The sequence below is a fragment of the Diceros bicornis genome, chromosome 5 (assembly GCF_020826845.1).
Source record: "Diceros bicornis minor isolate mBicDic1 chromosome 5, mDicBic1.mat.cur, whole genome shotgun sequence".
Lineage (NCBI taxonomy): Eukaryota > Metazoa > Chordata > Mammalia > Perissodactyla > Rhinocerotidae > Diceros > Diceros bicornis.
The window spans coordinates 15,706,118-15,729,998 of record NC_080744.1 but is presented as its reverse complement, the minus strand read 5'-3'; the positions used below and the strand labels follow the sequence as shown (position 1 = coordinate 15,729,998).

Sequence of the window (23,881 nt, the reverse complement as noted above, 5' to 3'; positions counted from 1 at the left end):
TAGGTGGACTGAATGTAAAAACCCAATCCAGAATTTAGACAGCATTTAATCTTCCAAAAGACAGTGTTGAGTCTTTCTAAATATAAAGTACGCAGGCCCAGTCCTTTGAGTAGGTACCAGTTATCTCTGCTGAATGATTACTTTTACTGGCTCCACAGCTAAGCTCTATTATTTTTTACAAGGAATTGGATTGTTGTAGATCAAATTATTCTCAGTACGGGAAGGTTGCTAATCAGTTCGGGGAATTTATGTGACAGATTGGTAACTTAACTGGTAGTCATTTAACCTGGCTTTACTTGGAGACTATGGTATAGTTAGGTAGATTTTAGTGGGGAAGAATTTCAGGCTGAAAGAAAACAATCCCTTCTCAGGACATGTCCTCTACTGAAATTGGCAGGATACCTCAGTTGCTGCTGGTCATTATTACGTCACTGTAAAGTCTCTGAGGATTCTATTTAAATAAGAATGGAAACTTTGTGTGGAGAAGACTCATTCTGCTAAGAACGTAGGAAAGTAAGGTAACTTCTGGATTCTCTAAAATTGAAATGTTAAAATTGGATCCAAGCAGAAAGTAATTTGATCCTAGTTCCCTGAATGCAGATTTTCAATACAGAACTATGAAAGTTTGGGGAATAATAATACATATTAGCACACATTTATTGAGACTTACTCTATGTTAGGCACTTGCTGAGTGAGCTGCTGACATACCTTATCTCAGTTGGTCTCTCACCCATCTTTTTAATTATGTACTGTTATCATTTCCGTTTTAAGGATGAAGAGACTGAAGTTCAGAGTGGTAAAGTGACTTGCTTCTGGATCTGCAGCTGTTAGTAACCAGCACAGCTGGGATTGGAACCCTGAAGTGGAAATGGGAGAGAGACAGAGAAAGGAATTATAAGGGAAATATTAAGTAAGAAATTATTTTACAGTTGAAGTTTTCCAAGTGACATACTTTAAGCTATGGTTTGAATGGAAACTAGAGGACATGCACTTTTGTTTAATAAAGAAATATTTGCCCTGAGCAGAAGACAACATTTTACAGCTTGTCATTTCATTCCTGGGAAAGTATTTGAGGAAAATGACATGGCTCAGCCCTGTTTGCTGACCATTTTGTTGTCTCCTGCTGAGACTTGCCATTTCCATAGCCAGTGGGCTGTATTGAATCAGACAGAAGCAATAGGTCATTAACAGAAATGGAGACTTGGGGAAGCCCGCAGAAGCAGAATGAGGGGGAAAATCATTTTGGGCCACGTCAACAAAGCTGCGTGTCTAATAGAATCTCATGCAACTATGTTTGGAGAGTTTAGCGTGATTTTCAGAGAAACTTAAGAAGCTTTAAAAAGCACAAAGTAATTTTTCCCCCAAAATGTGCCATGCTTAACATGAAAATATAGGTGGGAGAGGATACTCTTCTTGTTTCTACATGTTGCATTTTCTCCTTTAGTCACACCCACTGAAAATAACTGTTTAAAATCTATTTAGTTAAAAAAAAAAAATCCAGGTTTTATTTTCCTACTGACATCTGCATTAACCTCAAGACCTTTAACTCATAGAATTAATCTAAAGGGAGATTATATTATTTATTTTGATTGATATCTAAATTACTAGATTGTGTTTCCTCCATCCTTGGAGATTCGTCTGGATTATTGTAATTGGGAGATGGGGTTGAGGGAACAGGTTTTGCCACTGAGATCACTGCCCATTATTTTCGGTATTGGTGAGGTTATTCATCGTAGAAAAGATGTATAACCAGCCTCCTCTTAAATGTAGACCAATTTAGCTGGGGCAGGAAAAATATAGACCCAATGTATTGACATTAAACAAGTATTAATAGAGAGCTTGCTATATATAAGGCACACCAAATACAGCTTTGGGGACTATTTTCTATATTATTTCTTCTCTCAAAGAATTTATAAAAAAATTTTTGTATCCTAATCTGCAGGTCTAAAGACATGATCTAAAATTTATAGTTTAGTCAATTGCATTTACAATTGATTAAAATTTAGGAAATGGAATGCCATTTTCAGGGCTAGCTATCATTCATATATATAAAAACTCCCCCATTTAGATATACGTGATTTGTGTTGTTTGGGAAAAAAATTCCAAAATGGTTGCATGTGTGTCTTACGTCTCCTATTAGATCATACACATCTTGAGAACAGGGATCACGTCTTGTCCATCTTTGTGTCTTCTCCTGTGTTGCACTCTTAGTAGGTGCTCTATAGGTTTGCAGAATGACTTGAATTTGCATCAACAATACGTATAACTTCTAGCAGATTGATCATTAATTGCTTCTTGTATTTGGGCAGTATTATTGAGAAGTCAGCGATCCTGAATGATTCCAAGACGTATTCTTATCACTTGAAGAAGAAATTTACATACTGGGCTCCTACTAGGGTTAATACGTTATGCACCCAAGTCCCCATGCAAGGATGTGAGAATGTCCTTCTTGGCCAAGAGGTCGTTAAAGAAAACACAGTCCCATCATAATGTCATTTTCCCCTTAATTTTCTGATTACTTACATTTGGTTTCATTCTAATTATGAATACATTTAATTGCTTTATCACAGTGATGATTAACTGTACTCAAGTCAAACCCCTTTGAAAGAGAGGACAATTCCTTCTAAAGGCTTTGCATGATTTCACTTAGGAGGAATATTAAACACAGGAACAGAGGTGTTCCAACTTCCTGAAGGCTGGTCAGCGCTTCTCCATTCCTAAAATACCCAGGGGTGATTTTATTCTTGAGTTGTTCAGAACTGGAAAAACTTAACCTTCTAACTGTTTCTTTCCCCAACATGTTATGATCTGCTGCTTTATTTACATGAATCATTCTGCCAGAAGACAATATTGGGAATAAAATACATGCCAGCTGTTCTCTAGAGTATTAAAAAAAAAACAAAAAACAAAATGAACTTTGAGATCCATGTGCTATCATGGAAGGAATACTTGGCTGTTTGCTTCTGTTGGTTTCCGTTTATGTGCGTAAAATAGCAGTGATGGAGATTTTTCATGTTTTATGAATTAAGTTTAAAACACCAAATATAAGTTGTTTCTTGCTGAAATGCTTGGTAGCAGTCCAGGTTCGTTTTAAGCTGTATGTAATAGTTGGTAAAAGTGGTTCAGTTTCATTTTTAAATGAAGGCATCAATGTTACAATATAAAAGAAAAAAAACCTTGAGATTGTATGTTTTAATTTTGTATTTTAATTCAATTTCTGTAAAATTGACAGGCTTTGAGATTTTAATTTATTTTGAGGTTAAATCATTTTAATTTAAAGTCAGTACTCAGTATTATTTTAAAGTTTCTGGGTGTGTTTTTATAAAACAATCTCTTTGTACAATATTTATTTAAATCCTATATCCATTTTATGTTCCTCACTGAAATATCAGTATACACATCACATTGACATTTATCGCCCAGGAATCTAATTGATAGAGTTCGTATCAATCAAACAAAGCTCATTCCTCCCAGTTCTTCCTCACTGAGGCATGGGCCACACACTGGGGATCACGATGGAGACTGTTCATCCCTTGAGAAGGAGTAGGCTTGATCTGCAGAGAAAGAAGGGTCTGTGCTTTGGGAAAGCTGGCACAGATGAGCAGGAGGACACGTCATTGTCAATTTGTTATCAAGCTATTCTTTCTCCCTGGAGGAAGGCTTTAGCATTTTTAATCTATGATGATTCACACTGGGGAAGAATCTCTTTTTCTCATTTTTTTACTTCCACCTGGAAGGAAGTGTTCATCCAGTGGCTCATTTGCAAAGGAGCAAGTGAAAAGAGATGATGTGTAGAGGAGGACTCTCCTTTCTTTTTTGGGGGGTAGGTGCTGGTGGCACATAGCTGTTCCGGTGAGGTGGGGAAGCTGCCCCAGGATCAGAGAAACACTGACACAACGTGTCTGCCATAGTGCATTTTCTTTTCACGCTAATTTTCCCTGTTGGAAACTTGGTGTGTGTAAATATAAGGTTACGTATACCTGTTTTAGACCCTGCACCCTATATTTCTAATCAATGGAGGTTTAAAAAATAAACACCTTAAAATTAAGAATTAAAGAAATAGCACCAATGTTTTTCAGATCTCCCTTGATAGACTTAGGTACAAAAGCCAACAAAACAGGTAAATCTCTGGTGTGCCGCAGTGTAAGGCGATTATCCAAGTTACTGTTTTCAAACACTGAAGTCGAGCAGTGGCAATGCGCACAACAGGGTGCTGGCAGACTGACCCCCAGCAGAGAAGCAATCAGGTCTAGCAGAACATTCAGCTGTGGGGCCAGGAAAGAAAAGATGACATCCAGATGCGGTGCTTTGGAAATCTTCTCTGGAGTTGCACATATGGGTCCTGCATCTGCTTGGGTCATGCCGGCAGTCGGCATCCAAATTGACACAGCTACCACAGCACAAGCAGGAGAGGCACGGCTGTGTGTCTGGGTCTCTGGGTGAGACAGCTGTCAGAAGCAGTGATGTTGGCCTTGTGATAGCCAGTTTTCAGAAGACCAATCTGGGCTCTTTGAGTGATAGGGTTTAAGCACCCCCAGTGAGTCATTTCTGAATGGCCATCATTGGAGTAGGTGGCGGTGGTGAAGAATGTATATACACAGATAACTGTGTGCGCGCATGAGCGCCTGTGTAATTGTGATTTTCTTGGCCAATGTAATAGTGCTTAAGGAAAATTAGGACCAAATGATTTTGGACAATGATTTAAATCAGTGCATGGTGAATAAACTCTTTTTATTTTTGGTGAGGAAGGTTAGCCCTGAGCTAACATCTGTTGCCAATCTTCCTCTTTTTGCTGAGGAAGATTGGTCCTGAGCTAACATCTGTGCCCATCTTCCTCTATTTTGTATGTGGGATGCCTGCCACAGAATGGCTTGATAAGCGGTGCACAGGTCCACGCCCAGGATCTGAACCTGCAAACCCCGGGCCGCCGAAGCAGAGCAAGTGAACTTCACCACTACGCCACTGGGCCGGCCCCAGTGAGTAAACTCTTGATGTACATATTCTGTTAGAGGAAATGGGTTAACAAATCTCATAGTGACAATAAACAGTGTTCTCCTCTTTCATGTGAAAAAAGAGATAGAGGCTCAAGTCCATAAAATGTGAGTATTTGCCTTCCAGTAAGTACTTTTCTTATCTCATCATAATTGCCCCAATGGCAAGCTGAGTGACTCAACATAAACAATTCACCTTTTCATCTCTTTCATTCCCCAGAATCCTTCTTTAAAAGAGAAAAGAGCAAGTTTATCTCTTGTTAATGCACTCTTGCGTTAATGACATTGCTAGGTCATTCTTAGATGTATTCTGTCAGTCCTGGGTGTGGCCACATCTGTTGATTCCTGTTGATCTAATGTGTGCAGCCAGAGTTGATTTAGTCCAGCCCCTTGATCTTAGCATTGAAACATTTATGTTGAGGTGAAGCAACCAAGACCTCAAATGACCTGCCTTCTAAGCTAGGACAGAGGCCTTGCCTTCATAATTTTTACTTTGATATAACTCAAAATTTCACACGTATTCATACACTTTTCCTACCCAGAGTTTGCTCTATCCAACATCAGGATTGTATGGCCTAGAATATCCTTCCCCTGAGGGAAGTGGGTGGCTAAGCTTGCGTGAAGGCAGCCTGGGTATTTGGGGTTGGGTGCTTAGGGTAGCACTGGGCCTGAGTGAAGAAAAATACATCCTCTCCTGCAGCTCCATCCCCAATGCTGGCAAAATTCAGAAGCCTGGAGCTTACCCAGGGAAAACCTCTGTGCTGCTATCCAGCCACAGTATTTGGTTATCCATTTGTCTGGCATAAATGGCTGGTAGTGGTGGGGTGATTCCTCCAGGATATCCCATGTACCATGTACTGCAGGAGGCCATCTAAGCAGGTCCCTGTCCCTATTCAGCTCAGGTATCCAGATGCAGAAGTTTAATGGTCTGGGGGCTGCCTGCACTTGTCCCTAAGTCCTACAGAGAGGGCAAGAGAAGAGGAGGAGAGCTATGGAAAGGGGCAATGCCAGGGTGGTCCCCCACAGTTCCCAGAGTGAAGGGTTGGTGTGGGGGTGGGTCCCATATCAGAAGGGCCTCTCAGTGAAATGATAGTTTGTTCACACTCCCTAATTTGCATACTAGTCCATCACATAGGCATTTATGTAATTATTTGCTGACTTCTGGACCCTGCAATTAGATGCTGCAACAACCAAGAAATAGTTAATATCCTCATTCTTGTGGATTTCTCCAGTCAGGCTAAGGAAGCAGATACAGAAATAAATAATAGTGATAAAATCTATGAGATGCAAAGCTGGAGTCACGGAAGACTCAAAGAATAAAGGCAGCCTGGAGGGAGAAAGCTTGAATTCTACATTGAGAATCAGAGGAAGTGCCACAGGCAGTGTGATCCTAGAGCAGACTTGGTGGGTGAGTGTGGTTATGCTAAGTGGAGAAGGATAGAAAGACCCCCCAGGTGGAGAGAGTGGCATGATCAGATGCTCAGGGCTTTGCAAAGATGTAGGGAGTGGTTCTGTGGGGATAGAGCATGTGGGCTATATAAGTTAGCATTGGCATTCTATTCATTTTTATTCAAAAAGCATTTATTGAGTGCTTATTTTGTGCCAGTTCAGAGCTGGACTTGGAAATATTAATAAGTAAGACATCTTTCTCCTTCAAGGAACATACAGTATTATAGGGGAGGCTGACATTCACGTAGTGATTTCAGCGTAATGGGTAAAAGACTGTCAGGAGATGAGTCTAGATAGAATGTCAAGTTGAAACCAAATGACAGAGATTAGAGTTTAGACTTTACCCCGAAGGCTGTGGGGAGCCATGAAAAACTTTGAGTCTGGAGGTATAATTGGGGTCCCGTGGGAGGTGCATGGGGGAGAAAAAAGCACATGCAGGCATGGGAACAACCGGCACTGGTTGGCGTAGTCTTGGGCAAAGGTGATGAAGCTTGAACTGGGAGGTGATGGTGAGATTGCAATGGAGACAGAGCTGAGATGTTTCAGAAAAAATAATCTTACTCCTCTTTACGGACTGGGAAACTGAAGCTTAGGAAAATTAAATAACTCATTCAAATTCGTAGAGAGAGAAAATGATAGAATTGGAATTTGAACCCACACAACCTGATATGGAAGCTGTGTTCTATGGCAGTGGTGAAGAGAATGAGATCTCATATTTTAAAACAACAGATTTTCATCATACCAATTTCATAGAAGTGATATGAGAATTAAATAATATAGCCCCTATAAAGCCCTTTGTACCATGCCTGGCAAATAATAAGGGCGCCATATCTGATACCTTTATTACTGTTTTCATGATTATCTTTACTGTAACGCTTTGTCCCTCGTCTCCCCTTCATGGGGCGCATCACCTCTGCTTATGCCGTAGACTCTTAAGCTTCACAGAGCTAATGAAAGGACAGTTCCTGCAAAAGTCACTGTGAGTATTCTGTCCTTAAAAACACAAGACTGTCTTGGTATTGTGTAAGATATATAACATATTCTTGGCAAGACTGTGTAAGGAGGTAAATAATGATAACACTTTAAAACAAGTGAGCGATCATTATTAATTCATTTGGAATATAAAAATGTTAGTCACTTGGAACGAATGTCACAAAAATATTCTACCATGGGTACTTTGTTTTAAAATTGTGTGTTTCCTTTAAAATACTTTTAATAATGACAAAGTCACTTCTCTCAAGATCCCTTTGAAACTAGCTTTGCCGTGGGGAGAGCAGGACTTGCTATGAGAATGCAACTGGGATAATTCACTGGCCTTCCCAATAACTCCCAAAATATGTGTGTTATTAGAAAAGGAACTTTGGCGGCCTGCCTGGTGGCGTAGTGTTAAGTGTGCGTGCTCCACGTCAGCAGCCCCAGGTTCGTAGGTTTGGATCCCAGGTGCATGGATGCACCATTTGTCAAGCTATGTGGTGGCGTCCCATATAAGGTGGAGGAGGATGGGCACGCATGTTAGCTCAGGGCCAGTCTTCCTCAGCAAAAATAAAGAGGAAGATGGGCACGCATGTTAGCTCAGGGCCAGTCTTCGTCAGCAAAAAAAAAAAAGAGGACGATGGGCACATATGTGAGCTCAGGGCCAATCTTCCTCACCAAAAAAAAAAAAGATATAAAAGGAACTTTGTATTGAGTTTTATGTTCAACCTCAGAAGTGAAAGACTTGGACGCTTCAGTTCTGTTCTTCTTTTCAGGTCATCGCTTACAAAGTGGCCCTACGGCAGCTCTCCTATCTAATGGGGCTTGAGTGAGGTTTGCAGGGGCTGCTGCTGGGGGATTGAAGCTACAATCTTAGTTTTATTGAATAAATTTTAGTGTGACATTAAGATGAATCAAAGAAGTTAAATTTATCTCAATTATTCTTCATCCTAGAAAAATAGGCTTAATATTTGTTTTTCATTTAGAGCTGAAACATGGTGAGCTATCTCTCATTTATAAAATATAACAAATTTTCTCTTTTTTTTGTAATCCAAACACAAATAATGTTTGAGTGAGGCGTGTTGTTGCCTCTCTTTGTGTGTGTTCATACTAAGTGCTGGGATAATTCCATTATGTTTTGACTTGAACATTAAATATTACCTCGAATATACACTTCCCAGCAGTCGTGTTCTGATAGTGACATATTGTACTGTTTGAAGGGTGTCATATGGTCATCTGTCAGCCGAATGTTGTTCCATGGAAAGAATTTTATTCTTCAGATGTCATCTAGAATGCCTCATGTTAAAAAAGAGAAATACAGCAATACTCACAGAATCTGGATAGGAGGAAATTAGAGATGGGCAGGATTGACCTAAGGTAGGTGCAAAAGGATTAGTCCATTCAGAATACAGCCACTCTGTAATAAAAATGAGCAATTGTTATATGTTGAGTCTTCTTAATTTAATAAGATGGTATTTTATGGCAGAAAAGCACACGCTTCCTTTCGGGACTGTCGGTACTTATTCCTTCTATCTTTTGCCATGCAGACGAAGCAAACAAGATTCCTGGTAGTAATAAGGTAGAAAGAGTGTCATCTCCCTACAAAAGATGGCAATCTGAGAAAAATGTAGGAGACTATGGCTTCCTATATCAGAGGTTAGAATGATAGAGAAAAGAAGAACGTGTTCTTGCTTCAGAATAATTTAGCAGTCAATATTTCTATCAGCAATATTTCTTTCAACAGGAATTAAGATGCTGGCCCTTATCCAAAGACACCTCATCCCCCTATTACATTATAGATCTGATCCAGCTGTGGCTGCCTCTGTAGAGAGATGAGGGCAGGTCTAATAGCCAATTTGTAACGTGTACTGCACCAAGTATGTACACGATGGATGTTCCCCTCCAAATGCATTTTCCTTCTCTTTAATCTTTGCCTGGAATATACCTAGAATTTTGTGGATGCTGTTATGTTCCCATCTTTAAAATGTGGGGAAGAGTATGCATCTGTGTTTGTATATTACACTGCATTTTTAGGATCTAGAATCTATACTTACACTAAGAAAAGAAGGGTGACACCTGTTTGTTTTTTTCTTGTTTAACACTGCATTTAATTTCTGAACTCTCTTGAAATTAAAATAACTGCATCTCCCCCCCTTCTTTGAAATTTAACTAAAAACTGTAGTTCTCTTCCTTAAAAAACATCTAAAAAAGCACTCTGTATGTCCTGTACTTTCTTTTACAAATGTGAACCTTGGAACATTTGCAGATTTTGTTCTTCAGCTGTCCCTACCACTTATGTTATGCATCCCTTTGAGCTACTTAATGTCCATCAAGGTAACAAGAAGGGGAACACCAAAGCACAGAAGTCAGAAACATCTTAATACCAAAGCAACTAATCAAATATTCAGAGACAGGAGTGGGTATTTAAGCAGAGGGAAAACAGAAGTCCATGATCTTTGGTCCATATGTTAATTCACTACCAAGATTATTAACTTTATTTTCATTCAGGTTCATTCTATCTCAAAGGCTTTTCTAATTTTTGATTGAGAAAGAAAAGAGAGAGAGGGAGACAGACAGAAAGAGAAGTGATACATTTTTTTTTCAGGGCTAAGAATACATTGTGTTGAAGTTTTTATGGTCAAATATAGAAAAAGCACAAAGTGAGGCCAATGGTAATAACCTTGCAGTTAATCCTACGAGATGCCGTGTTATTTTTCTTGGCTTTTCTGGAACTTCAGAGAAATGTTCGCCCTTGGGTATATTGATGGCAGAAGCAGGTCTTGGATCAAACTCTCAGATATACTTTATCTCAAACATACCACAATTTAAAAATGACTAAGTGAATTTCACATGAATAAGAGAATAGCTGTATTGATGAAGGTGATCCCTTTATTGAATAAAAACATTTCCTAATAAATCAGCAACTGAAACATTTCTAGAGCTTTATTTTCAGATTAGAGTTGTCGTTTTCAGTTTAAAGAAAATGACTTAAAATGGCTAAAATTCTTATGAGATCGTATGTTTATTGAGAAAGTTAGTTTGACTAATAGAAGGATTATCTCAATAGTTCAAGGACATGTGGTGATAATTGCTCTTGTCATAGCCCTCTTTGTACAGAAGTACAAAGCAGCTCATTTTTCCTACTCTCAAAATTACCCCTGGATTGTGACATGTATGTATTAAACAAATATAAACTAGAGGGGAAAAAAGGAATTAATATTTACTGAGCGTTTATCAGATGCTATATAATTGAGTTCTTAACAGTCACAACCTCCCAATGAAATAGCTGTTAGAATTTCCATTTTATAGATAAAAGAAAAAAAACTCTAAGTCACTTAGCTAGTAAATGATGAAGATAGGAGGCACCTGTCTCTCTGATGCCGGTGACTATGCTTTTTTGTTTTACATTGAAATTTTAATATAATGAAAATAATACAATAATCGCTTAAGAGGTACTGAAGCTTAGAATCGAACTAGGAATTTATCAGCATAAGACCTGTATTAATGTCATCTGTCTTTTGAAACTAGTAGAACATTCTTTTGTGCTTTGTTATGACTATTTCCATGTTTCTAAAGGGTCTAGAAGCCCGGAAAGCTCCTAGAAGCTGCTAGATGAAGCTGTGTTATGGTGTATTGTTTGCAGAGTAGCTACCGAAACAAAGACAGAGTTTGCATTTTACCTATTTTCTACTCACTTCTGGTCTTCTGCCCGTTGGATTTTGCCTTCTTATATTCCATGGTTTTTTCCTTCCTCTCCTACTCCGTGTCTTCTCAATTCATAAAATGTGAACTTGAAACCTGGAGGTTAACAGCAGAAAATGACACTCTCAGGCTCATGGGCATGGCTGTGGGTTGTGATTTGCTGAGTGTCTGTAAGAAATCGTATTTGCTGGGGTGCGCTCTTCTCTTAGATGCAGAATCTGCCCCCTTAAATCCTCCTTTGTGATGTTGATGTTGAACTTCAGCTAGCTGCTACCAGTTACGTGTATTTTAGGTATATTCTCTTCCTTCACTGTTACAAAAAAAAAAAGAGAGAGAGGTACAAATCTTTATTTACTCATGTAACAAACTGAAATAGAGTTAATTTTCAGGGTTGCAGCTGAATTATTAGAGATTACTGTGTTACAAATGGCAAAAGAAGGGCCCCTTCCCTGTGTGGTAATGCTGTCAGGGCCCCCGCGGCTGTTGGCTCAGTTCATGATATATTATCCTGCTAGCGTTTCAGCGCTCCCTGGGGATCTCTGGTCCTACCATAAGGTCAAGAGTTAACTACTTGTATTTTAGCTGTGTACTGCTATCAATATCGCTCCTATGGAAACCTCACTTGACGTCATTTTTGAATCTTTGCGACTGTAGTCAAGCTTTAGTAAAAGTCAATAAGAACATTAGACTATTGTCTATATTATTACTCGCCACTTCCTGCCAGCAATCTACCAATTCATTAGCAGAGAGTTTTGGAACTCTTGCTTGATTATTTATGCAGTCAATGGCAAGGCTTGTCTGCATTCATAATTGTTTGATTTTATGGCCTCTTCTTTAAACAAACATTGTCTATGGTAATGTGATGCCCTGATGGATGGGAAAGGTTTTGTCTGTGAATATCATTTAGATAATTAAAAATGACAGATGAAATCGCCCGCTGTCTTGACCTGTACTTTGTTCCCTCAGTGATGCTGAAGAGATGCTGATTGCTGTCAATCAAAACCCATTGGAGGTTTGTAAATTCCGGCTGCTGTGAACTCTGACCCCCACTGTTGATCTGAAATAGATAATAACCTTGAAATTCTATTAGAATTTAAAAACAGTTTTACTAAAGGGGCACAGTATATATTTCTTTTCCTCTAGAACACAGTTACTTAATGTCACTCTTTGCAGTGTCCAGAATTAAAGTAAAATAAAGTGTTTAGCAAAGCTTAACGTAACAAATCAAAGCAAAGATCTTATTCCATAATCCCAGACTCCTTTTTAGGATTCCTGCATTCTGACTAGGGAGGACAAAAACAAGCTTTTGGCACTTCACTGGCTGTTAATGGTTAAAATTTTTTTCCTGCTCATTTTTACTAATTCTGTTGTTGAATGAATTATTTTCATGCTAGCATGATCTTCATCTATTATATCTTTTCCATATTTATCCTATAAATCTTTTAAACTGCTATTTTTCCCAAGCCAAAGGAAATAACACAAGTAGAATTTTGAAGACAGTAGAGATCCAGAGGCCAATGTTGATGCCCAAAGTTCTCAACAAACATCATCAAAACCTTAGGTCAAGAGATCAGGCTGATCAATGCATTTGCCTTGCAAATTGTTTTTTATCATTACCCAGGTACTTAAAATATATTCAGAAGCCTCACTGGTATTTAAAATATACATGCAGGTAAATGGTGATGGGAACGGGGAAGGGAACACACACATTTCTCAATATAGGAACCATCCAACTGACAGCAAAAAAGTCATTAGCAAATTCTACTAGCTCAAAAATTATAACAATTAGGCTTTGACAGTTTTTAGTACACTGGTTGTAGCAAATGTATATACCAGCAGGAGCAGTGCAGTGAGAGAATTGCAAATAGCAGAGATCTCTTGAAAGGTAATTGAAGTAGTGTTGGTTTTTCTACTAGAGAAACTTCTTCAGTGTTTAATGACTTTGTGAAGGGTCATATGAAGAGTTATTATCATTGTTTTGCATTTTGTAACCAGTAGATACTTTAAAATAATACTAGTTATGTCAGTGCCTCAGTGACAATGGGAAACAAATATTATCATTCATATTTGGCAGCTGATGAAAGTATCAGAAGCATACTTCATACCTTAATTTTGAGGGCATTTATACAAAATCAGCCATTAACTATCTAAGGATAATACTAGTAATTTATAATTAAAGTGGTTTTTTTTTACCTTAGTAAATGAATTCTTTGTAAACATTACCACTTGGGATAAATTTATTATTGCCTGTTAAAAGCCAGTTAGTATAGTAACTATAAATGGGAATATATGTATATTAAAAGCCTATCCTTAAAAGCTTGGCCCAATTCCACATTTTCAGTGATGGCTTCCTTGTTCTTTCAAGCCCCTGAGATGCCCTATTCCTCTGACATTTTGGCATTTTTATATATTGCCTTATTAGTACTTTCACTTATTCATTCATTCACTCAATCATTCATTTTTTTATTCGTTAGCGAGTATTAATTAAAGACTGTTTAGATATTAGGCACTTTGCATAGCACTAATTATTCTGCATTTTCTTCTTATCTCCCCAGATAAATTATAAGCAAATAGACTTGGAGAACCTGTGTTACCTTCATAGACAAGGTGCCTCCTACTTCTGCATGAGTATTTTTTTCTCTCTTGAGTGGCTTTGCTCTTTTAGGGGCTCAGGAACCATCTAATTAACCTTTGACCTGGGCTTGTTCTGCTTGGGTGTTGTGAGAATGGGTAGTGAGGAAGGGATAGTGAGGATCCTATGAACTTCATTGTGACAACTAGTTAGCAGATTACTTTTAACCTAGATTAGCAGGCTCTGTGACATATTTATAATGAATGCTGGAGCTTGGCTCATTTGGATCATAAACATCACAATCATAGCCGAATCAAGAGATGACTCAACTCTCAGGTTTCCATCCTAAACCCTTCTCCCTTCCTTGTGCCTTTTACATAGTCCCATTTGATTTAGTGGTAAAAGTATAGTCTCTACTTCCCTTGACTCTGAGCAGGGCTAACGATTAAACGTGTGAGATTTCAGTTCAAGGAACATGTCTTTATTATCTTATTTTGATCTTATATATTACAAAATTCTCTATTAGCTCCTACATCAATTAAGTCTCATATGGCAGATCTAGTGTTTGTTTCAGGATTAATTCATACCACCTCTGCTAATATTTTAAGCCTATTTCATCAGGAGAGAAAACCATTTAGCTACTGAAAAATCCTCACACTTCCAGGCCATTCTATTCCTTCTTCTGTTCTCTGTGATATCATAGTCACAAATTACGCATAATCTCCTAAATACTAAATTTCTTGGAAAGGAAATTTTGTGCCTATTTTATCCAATTTCTTTTTGGACATTTTATGATGCTAAGACACAGTTGAAAGAGTCTCAGCTGAACTTATTACTTTGTATTGACTATATATTGAGTGTATGCGTATAGTACATCTGCCTGTAAGAACTGCCTCTAGTTGGACACAGTGTGCACAAATGATTTATTTATGGGAATTTTATAACATGTGAACGTGACTAATTATCAATTATTCTATGGTAACCTTATTTATATGCTTAAGACTTTCCTTCTGTCATATGATGTAGATGCAGATATCAAATGGTGGTGTTATAACAGATTTTCCCAGTATCTGGAGAGTATAGCAAATCCATAGGGAATGATAAGCTTGCCATGGCATTAAGAAGAAGGTGCTTTCTTGCCTTTTGAAAATCAGTTGTAATATTGACATCTAAGAGGCCAGTATTTGCCAAATTCATGCCAGTTACAGATCCAAAATTGCTGCTGACCCAGTTGTCTGTGTCTTATCTCCTGGAAGAGAGGCTTATCGTTGGAGCTCTACAGAAAGATGGAGCTTCTGCTAATGTTTGTGAAGCACTTGCTAAGTGGTAAGCCACAATACTAGACACTTTCAAACTGACAGTATCTCCTTTATTCCATGTTGAAGACAATTATTCCCATTATTCATATGGAGAAACTGAAATGCAGAGAACCTATGTAATTTGCTCCAAGTCCCACAGTGACCAAGCAGCAGAGCTGGGATTGTCTTTAATTTTCTGAATCCAAATTCAGGATTTTTTATGCCACAACACACTACTTCTAGGTGGCTCCATCAAATCAGCGCTTTATTCTAATTTGTCTCTTGCGTGATGTTAATGATACTTATTTTTATTGTTGCAGATAATTGCCATTGCGCTGTGTGCCAAGTTTTGTACGAAGTGTCTTACCTTGTTTCAATTGGTTCTCCCAAGAAATGTAGGAGAAAAGTGTTATCATCTACATTTGGGGATGAGAGAACTGATGTTTAGAGATGAACTCATCCAAAGTACAAAGGGATACAGCCAGAGTTCAAATCCAGCTCTGCCTCTGTCCAGAGCTTCTGCTCCTGACCATCACACTCTGGGCAGTAGCACGGATACGGCAGAGCAGGCACTTGATCAGATGCCTCTGATGCCGGATCTAAGAGTATCCAGTTTTATACAGATCAGAAATAGACACCCAAGTCCTCTGGGTATCTAACCGAAATCAATCCACTTGAGGGGTAATTTTTGTTTGGCTTCGTTTTACTAAGTTCAGCAAAACTGATTTATATGAAGCCTCCAATTATCTTTTCAGGATGCCTCTGCCAGAAATTTTGTTAGAGAAACGTTCTTTTCATTTCTCACTCTCAGGGAGGGATGGTTAAGAAAAATCAAGTGCTAGTGGCAGCTGTGTCTCAGAGAGAAGGTTTTTCCTACCTGATTATCCAGTTGCTTGGAGGATGGCAGTTCACACTGCTCAGAGAAGAGTCTAATTTCCCAAAGATTAATAATATTAAAGAAAGTTAAATGAAGCAAACAGCATACCACTCTATGCAGAGTCCCAGTCAAAACCACACTGCCCAATTCCCCTCTGCTGTAGGAAAGATAATTACTGAAACTTTGTTCATGAGAAGTAAATGAATTTTGAGTCCTCTGTATATTTAATTATCCAAGATTGAACCTTTGTTATTTTTCTCTAAAAAAAAAATTTAAAAAACAGTCCAGGTAACCCCCAAGGGCATCTTCTAAGCACTAATTACTTCCCCAAATCTCAGCACCATTTTAAGTTGCTCTCCGTAATATGCTCTAAGTATTGTTTGGATTTATTAGCATGCTGTTGTAAGAGCTTTCTCTTAACAAGGATGTTTATTTTGCCAATCTACTTCTAGTTTAACGTGACTTTTTGTTGTTTCTAAATGTACTCTGGCCTTAAATAAGTACAGGTTTTTTTAGAATTTGTGGTACAGATCTAAAAGAGTAAATCTATAAAATATTGAGAGTACTTTGCCCATGAATAGGGAGGGCCCATCTATTCTTTGGAAATGGACTTTTTACAGCTTTGTTCGTTATTCCCAGATAGCATGAAAGTGTTGATTGCTCATTTTGAAGAGACCGAGATAGTTTGAAACTACCAAAATTTATTTAAAGCACATAAACTCTACATTTGAATAGAAAGTGATTTTTTTCAATTCTAAGGGGTTCCTGAGGTTATATTTTGCTACAATATGAAAATTAATTGTGACAATAAAGGCCATGATTACAAGCCTTTCACACTGTCCCACTGTGACAATTAGCTCCCGATTGTCAGACGATTTATTTATCAGAACATGAAGAGTCGGAGCTGTCTTGACTTGTAACTGAAAATGGATTATTATTGAGGTTAGTTATGAACCCAAAAGACACACCATAAGGTGTTTTATTGGTTGAGGATAACTGTACATTTCCAGCTAATACAGTTGGGTCAGCTCTTATAGATTTCAGGAGCGTCACTGTGAAAGATGTCTAACAGGTGACTTCCCTCCAAACCCTGTCATACACTCAGTTTTCTTTAGTGAGAACGAACTTTTAAAATCAGTGTATTGTTTGTGAAGAGAGTCTGACATGCAGGCAGCATGATCAAAGTGATCGTTTTTTCCTTAGGAACATGGAGCGCTTGCCTCTTCCAGGAGAACAAGATAAGGCACCGTGCCTGAAAGTATGCAACCTGTTTCCTAAAGAGCAACAAGGAGAATGAGGAAAAAGCCTCCATTAAACTTTCAAAGAGACATATGTTTCAAAGAGACTTGTTCAGCACTTACTCCCTCGGTGAGAGTGCAGGAGCTCTATAGATGTCTCTGCATCGCAGGTGGAAACCACCACAGGCTGGGAGGAAGAAGACATTACAGAGATAAACAAGAAATTTACTAAGTTCTTTCTAAAATACTGTCCTGAACTCCTGACTTGTTGTAGTGGAAGTTTAGGGGTGTTTTTTCCCTCTTTATCTCACAGAAGTAGGTCATTTCCTTTCCTTTCTAAGTATTTTGATTTTTTTAACTCACCAGCCTTAGGTCAAGAAGCTTTCTTAATATTTACTCTAAGTCTGTATGCAAAGACAGTATAAGGTAGTGGTTAAGGGTATGCCTTCTAGACTCAGATTCCCTTTTATCAATACCAGGCTCAGCTGTTTATTAGCTGCGTGATCTTCAGTAAGTTGCTTCAACTATCTGTGCCTCAGTTTCCTCAACTGAAAAATGGAAACCAAACTGATACTTAAATTCTAAAGAGAGAAAGCATTTGGAATCATAGCAGACACATAATAGTGTACTATACATGCTAGCTACTATTAAAATTTTGTATTACCCAAAATATTAATTTTGGTTACTTAAGAAACTTTTTTGAGGCTTATCAGCAAAAAAATATATTTACTATTTTTGATAATTAAATTTTTTACTTTTTATTTTCCTTCACCTTTCAACATTTTATAAGAATTTTCTTTATATTTTTGAAGATAGTTCTCAAGTCCATTGTAGACTAAATATCTTTTTAAATTCATCATACACACTTGTCATTAAAAGAGATTAGTGAAATACCCGAATCTAAGCACTCAGAAACTCCAGAAATAATATTCGAATTCCAAGAAAAAAACTTATCTTGAGGGACATAATAACAGGCGTTCCTCGGCAGGTGTAGAAATCTTGCTCACACCTTATCCCTGAAGAAAATCCAAGTCAAGTTGTGACTTGTTGGGGCTGTAGCTAGAAAGAGTCAAGAAAATTTCTGGCACTCCATGGGTTTATTTTAAATCTAAATTCTCACAGCATTAAATAAAGGCCAAGACTGGTGATTGGTTAGAGAATTAGAGGTAGAGTCTTGCTGTAAAATTGTTCTGCCAGATAAATTAATGGACCTAATTAACAAAAATGTAAACGACTCTAGAAAGAATGCAGACCAGAATTTAGATAAACAACATAACCAGAGGCATTCTTAGGTGGACAAGAGGAAGGTTCCACTCTGAAGGCCTCTTGCCTGTTCCAGACAATTCACATTCAGTGGCATTTGGAAACGTTTTTAATTAGGTGAGATGGATGGTGGTGTGTGTTTGCCCACAGAAAAAAATTGTCACACCAGGCATTTTATTTACACCTATCTAGGATTTCAGTTTCATCAGAGTTGACCTGGGTTGGAAATCAATTAATACCCTTTTTGTCCTTATTCTTATGATGCTTTTTTCTTTTCTTGAAAAGGGATTCCTGAGTGGAAAGAAGTGGCCTTGTTAGATTTCATACACATTAGATATTGCAGAATGCAAAGTTATAACCGGTGAGGTAGCATACTGAGGCTGTTTTCAAGATGTTAGAAAATTGCCTTTTAGAAATCGTCTACCTCTGGAGATCCCTATGAAAAACAGTCCTGTGATATACCTTGAGATATTGTTGACTTAATGCAAGAAATCTGGCAAGTCTGAAAATTGGATTTCCACCTTCAAGCATTGATAGTCAAAGGCCACTGCAGAGAGTACAGGATGAGAATCCACTTTCCCTTCTGGAGGGGTTTGTTACCCTGGCCCTAGTCACATTCCAGTCACAGGTTCCAGCAACCCCACATAGCACTTCCAGGGAGCTTTACACACCACCACCTTATTTCCAGGAAACTAGACTTTGTATTATTTGACAGGGAAGAGCTAAATAAAGTTATCATTTGGTGAGTCCTTTCCTTCAGTCTTTTGAGAGTGCCTTAGGAAAACATTTAATTAGTCATGTTACACTACCGCCAGTGTAGACTCTAGAGTCAGATTCTGTTCTGGCCCTGGCTCTGCTGTGTGCCTTTGAGCACATTTCATTCCTCATTGTAAATTGAGTATAGTAATAATAATAGGGCCTCTTGTGAGAGGAAGGTGGTATTTTAAAGATTAAATGAGATGATATGTAAAGCACCACTAAGTACTCAATCAGTATTGGTTACTATAAAGTATATCTATTCAGTACCGTTACATGTTTTTGTGTAGTAACAATACCACGAAAAGACTTCAGCTACACCAACTGGTATCACCACACAGTACTTTGAAGAGTATACAGCTGCCTAACACCCTGTCCGAAGGCCTTCATTGCTGGAGGTGCAGGCAGGTCTTTGGTGGAAACACTCTCCTTAGTTGTGTAGCAGGGAGTCCCAAAGATGGCATTGACATGAGAATCAACTCCATTTCAAGTTGAAAGCTATATACATTTTCTTTTAAATTTGCGGAAAAAGAAATGTGACCTATCTTCCTGTGGCCTGGAAGAGACCACCAAAGACCAAAGCATAACTCTACAAATAGATACTCAGGTGGAAAAGCCATGGGTGGTCTCATATCCACCATGAGCCGTGCAATCCATTTTCCAGTACACATTCTAGTCAGAACGTCGTTTGGGTGTCTAACTTAAATATTTCAGGATAACTTGAGTTCATTTCCGCTTTCTTGATACTTGGAGTCCCTTTCAAAACCAACATGTACTCAGTTTAGTGGTGTCCTATGTGTCCCAACCTGTTCACTGGCATTTTTCTTCTTAATCTGAAAATTCCCGTTTAAACTATCAAGGATAAATTGGCACTTTTTTCCAATCACCTCAGTTTCAAACTGAGACTTTAAGTAATGTGACCACCAAGACATGGGTTGAAAAATGTGGTACTCTCTGGCCTTGGATAACCTCTAACTATGCAATTGGAAGTGCTCCTCTAACTAAGATGATTTGAATGGTGTGAGAAACATCCTCAGACCCTCACTGTCCGCTGAGCTGGCTCTGGATTCGGCTAGGCCTTCAGAATCACCAGAGGTCTCTCCTGTGAGGCTACGAGTCTACCCATCCTCCATGGGCACAATCCTTCCCTGACTTTCAGATCACAGGGTAAGAAAGCTTAAGAATTACCAAAACGGCCTCTTCCGTGGGCCCCCCAACTCCACCACCTTCAGGAAGCACAGCCAGTTTTCTGCAATTCTGTCGTATCCTGTTATTCTTATATTTATTCATTTATGCATTCTCTCAATGAGTATCACGTGCGTTCTGTGTCTGAGTGCTGGCTGCAGAGGCCTTAGGCATTGGCCCAGAGCCCCAGGAGTCCGTCGCTGCAGAGAAGCACTGCTTTTTTGACAAAGGCTGCTAAGCAGTTCTTCGTATGTGGCAGTTGGATGGCTGATCAAGTTCCAGCAAATAGTCTGAGGGAGAGAGTCTGCAGCTATCACTGTGTGGAACAGGGCAGAGAATAGCGCCTCTGTGCCTCCGTAGCTGAGCGCATTTATAGTGTATGCTGAGACCTGGCGCTGGCTGCAGCTTAAGAATTTCTAGATCAAAGAGGCATCCCAGAAGAGATCTGTGAACAATAGAAAGACACTAGACAAAACCCTCAATTCCACTTTTCATTTTTATCAGTCATTGCATTTCCCTACAATTGCAGCATTTTTTTTTTAAATAAATGTTTCCAAAGCCACAAACCTTTGAAATATTAAAGAGAAATAAATGAACCAGAACTAGGAAAGTTGGTTTGCTCACAGGAAAATTGTGGGGTTGTTTTTTTCATTTGAAATTAATGTAAAGGCAGTTCCCAAGTACAATGGAAAGCTTGTTTGTTTGTTTTTGTAAATAGACATAAAAAAAAAGAGCATAAGAAATGTGGACCTCACTCTTTGATTCTTAGCAGGAGGTTTGTGCGGTTTTTTTCCATAACTTAGGCCTAAGAAGAATACAGTAGTACAATGCATCACTGATACAACAGTCTGATAGATTTATAAAATGTTTAGTAAACGTATTCTGCTTAGACCGGCAGGAACACCTGCTTCTATTATTCCATCACTGATAAAATGGTAAATAGCTTATGTCAGTCACGCAGCTTGCATAAAGCCACATAGTTTACCTGTGGGGTTGGTCATTTATATGGAATTATGTGGAGTTTGTGCTCAATCTCTTCGTTAAATGACACAGTAAAATTATAGGGTCATAAATGGACAATGACACCGTTTTAATCTTTGTTCATTTTATCTCTTCTGTCCACTCCCTACTTCTCTTGATTGCACCTCCTCCAGTATGGACTAGAAGATGTACTCTCAGGGATTAACTATTATTGTTGCCCCTGGGTCATGGTTGGCATCCAGATGGTCAGTCTGATGTCAGGTTTTTTTTTTACCAGACCATTTTGCTTTCTCTCCTGATCAATGAGAACTATAACTTAAAATCTGACAGTGCTATATCCTCCAACTAACCAATTTAATTAAGCAATAACCACCAATATTTGAGAAGAAAAAGTACAACCGTATTCAAATGTCAGAAAGATAATGCTGTAAAATAGCAATAATCATGGTGCTCAATGTCCTTTCACTGACCTGGGAAGTAGGGGCAAATGACCAAGGGAAACGGGAAGACACTTTTTTTTTGTTAACTGAAATCTCTCTCTATTCTAGCTGAAAGGACTGACAATTCCTACTGCCAAGTCAAAGTAGCACCTGGCATTTCATATTCTCTTTGGACTGAAGGACAGAAACCAGGTTCTTACTGAGGTGTAAACTTCTTGTTGGTACACCATGAGTGGCAAGCATTCTACATTTCTTAAGAGACTAACAAGGAAAAATATTTTAATGTTGGGTCATTACTCTTACTTTCTTGGCTTATGGAAGGAGCCTCTGGTAGCCAAGGTGAAACCTAGGGCACAGAATAAGCGAGGATTTTGCTGATGTACTGTGTAGCACATCCAGGCAGAGATCACCTTTGTTAAGACAGAATTCTGTAGTGGGTACTGGTTTTTTTTTTTCCTTTTTTCCTTCTTTTTAGGTCTTATAGCTGATATCTGTTTTGTTTTAGACCAGTAATCTCCGATATTATTTATCTATTCTTAACTAATATTAAATCAGTTCATAATAAATATTTTCATGCTCACTGAGATGCATGCCTTTTTAAATCGATGACTGAGTTTTTATACTTTTGGCTGTCAGATTCTTGAATATTAATTAGAGGCCACCTAGTCCAGGTATCTACATTTAGCAGTGCCTGAAAATGTTGTATAATGGGGACTTTATGAAAATGACATAGGAGTGTATGGAGAATGATAGACTGTACCCTCTGGAATGAGGATTATATATCATTTACTCAGTTTCACATGATAAAATCAGGCATAGAACATACTCAGCAGGTTGTGATACCCAGTTCCTCCTCTTTGGAAGATGGGTAATGTGAACAAGGGAGTTTTTCTGTTCTGGTCCAGTCTTTGTCTGTCTGTCTCATGTTGCTCCTGTTCTTCCCTGTGTGTACTGTAATGCCTGCGTATCTCCTTGAGACCTGTTTACTAAACCCAGAGAATTCTTAGCCTTTGCTTTGCATCTACACAAGTCTTTGGTCTTGATCAATTGATTTTCACAGAAGGCTTTGCTTCCAGTATGCTCCGCATAGTGTTGGCTGCCTGCTTTCCTCTCTGGTGGGAATGGCTGAGAATGGCTGCATGTTGCTGCAGCTCTCTGTCTCAAGCACCTGGATGAGCTGGGCCTGTTATCTTTGTCAGCTGCATCCTTTCTGCCCTCTCAGCAGTCAGCACCACTGTGGCATGGGGCTGGTGTTTTGAAGCCCTTTAGGAAGGAAGAGAGCATTTCTGAACAAAATAAGAGCTGAAATTGGATCTCCCACAGGGCAGAGCCATGATGCTATTTATGAAGGACATTTTCCTCTTTCCTCTCACCTCAAAAGTAACTCATAAGTGGGTAATTCAGAACTGTTTAATGCACCTATGTATTGACTAATAAATAATAAATAAATGTAAATCAAATGAACATGAATGAAACCATAAAGCTTCTTACTTCTTTGTACACCGATGGGGATTGACCAGATCAGGTCTTCACTATAGAAGGCTTCCATGAAATGACTCCTAACCTCTTTCACTAACTCCAAATTTGAGACATGCCTGAATTGTTCACATTATTTTATGGGTATTTTGCTTTGTCTTAGGAAAAACTTTGAAAGAACACCTAGCAAATCCATCTTTAAAAATCTCACAGCATCTATAGGAACATGATTAAGGTACATCACAGATTCCTTTTTCAATAACAACAGATGATTTGGATTAAAGTATTGAAACCCCATTTGCTCCCACCGTTTCAGCAGTCTTCTCCTAGGTGGACAGCGTTTAACTCAGTCTGTTACTGAGGGTGTCTTGTGCACTACCATTACTTTTTCAGAGAGAAGGGTTACTCATTCATCCACAAATAAAACAAGTAAGAAAAGTCAGTGTGTTCATTTGAATATGACTAGGCACCTCCTTCATTGTTTTTTGTATCAGCCCACCCTCTTGACAAAAAATAAATGAGATCTGGTAGTCTACATTGCAATAAACTTTTTACCAGGTAACATAAGAGATGAAAGAGAAGGATGTCTTTCAAAAGTGAACTGTCTTAAAGTAAAATATATGAAATAAAGTAGATGTCTTCAGTGTCTTGATAAGAATATAAATTCAGAATTAAGCCTCT

The 23,881-nt window shown here is 38.5% G+C and overlaps 1 protein-coding gene across 1 annotated transcript in view; it reads left to right on the top strand.

The window, feature by feature from the left end:
* NPAS3 (neuronal PAS domain protein 3) overlaps nucleotides 1-23,881 on the top strand; it is a gene marked incomplete at its 5' end in the record, with an annotated part of 740,467 nt that overhangs the window by 317,786 nt on the left and 398,800 nt on the right. The gene's annotated exons all lie outside the window — the stretch shown is intronic.